This window comes from Chrysochloris asiatica, unplaced genomic scaffold, assembly GCF_000296735.1.
Source record: "Chrysochloris asiatica unplaced genomic scaffold, ChrAsi1.0 scaffold00192, whole genome shotgun sequence".
Lineage (NCBI taxonomy): Eukaryota > Metazoa > Chordata > Mammalia > Afrosoricida > Chrysochloridae > Chrysochloris > Chrysochloris asiatica.
Genome location: NW_006408710.1, coordinates 2116924 through 2118171, shown reverse-complemented (window position 1 = coordinate 2118171; position 1248 = coordinate 2116924). Strand labels below are relative to the sequence as shown.

At 35.7% G+C, this 1248-nt stretch overlaps 1 pseudogene; it reads right to left on the bottom strand.

Moving 5' to 3' along the window:
* LOC102816666 overlaps window positions 1-1248 on the bottom strand; it is a 157727-nt pseudogene that overhangs the window by 71710 nt on the left and 84769 nt on the right.

Sequence of the window (1248 nt, the reverse complement as noted above, 5' to 3'; positions counted from 1 at the left end):
CAGCATTTAACAACAACATCAATACATTAGTTTGGAGACACTGGAAATGGCTGGAGGTTGGGTTCAAGGAGGGTGCAGTTCTCGCTGGTCTTGGTCCTTTTCTGGTAGCCAGGGAAGTGGCCAGCCCATCGCCTTATCAGCCCAGTGGCACCCAAACCTACACAGCATCTGCTCTGCCTGGGATTTTGTGCTGGGCATAAAACTCCTATGTCTGGAGGTGTGTGAATCCATCCTTAACTATACTATCCAAGAACTATGTTCATCCTTCTAGTCTCTGTCACATCCACGAGGACACAGGTGGTGAGTACCTGAGAACATACCAACATACAATCATCAACTGAATATAAACTCAATGGTACTACAATGTCTTAGAGAAAACAGACAATTTCAACTTACATGAAGAAAAAGACAGAGTGTTTCAAACAAGTGATCAAAACATGGAATCAGAAAATATACAAGAAATGCAATCAAAACTACTAGATAAGGAATTTGAAAAAAAAAAAAAAGAAGATATTTAGGCACCTTCCATGAATTGAGAGAATGGTTGGGAAAATGGCAGATGAAACCAAGGAAAGCATGGAAAAAAACTTCAGAAGAATGCAGGAAAACACTCCAAGAACAAACTGGCAAAATAAAACTGGAATACATATAAAAACAACAATGAAAAAAAAAAACAGATGGTTAATGCTGACTTAGAAATTGATAATACACTGAAAAGGCAAAGAAGTAGAATTGGGAAAATGGAAGATTGGATTGTTGAATTTGAAGACAAATCTCTCAATATCCATCTGTTAGAGGAACAATCAGAAAAAAGAACAGCAACAAAAAATACCAGAAGAAAGCCTAAAATGTATGTAAGGTTATACTAAGAGTCATTACTTACCTGTGATTGGAATTCCAGAACTAGAAGACAAAAGAAAACAGAGAAAATTGCCAAAGATTTGTTGGAAGAAAAGTTCCCTAACATTATAAAAGACAAGAAGATATGCATTCAAGAAGAAGATATGCATTCAAGAAGAAGATATGCATTCAAGAAGTTGAATAAACTCTAAACAGGCTAAACCCCAAAACAAAATCACCAAGACATATTATAATCAAAATTTAAAATACCAAAGACAAAGAGCGAATCCTGAAAGTAGCTTGGGAAAAATGAAGTTACTTACAAAGAAGAATGATTAAGAATAATTTTTGACTTCTTAGCAGAAACCTTACTTGGCAGAAGACAATGGGATGACATACATAAAACTC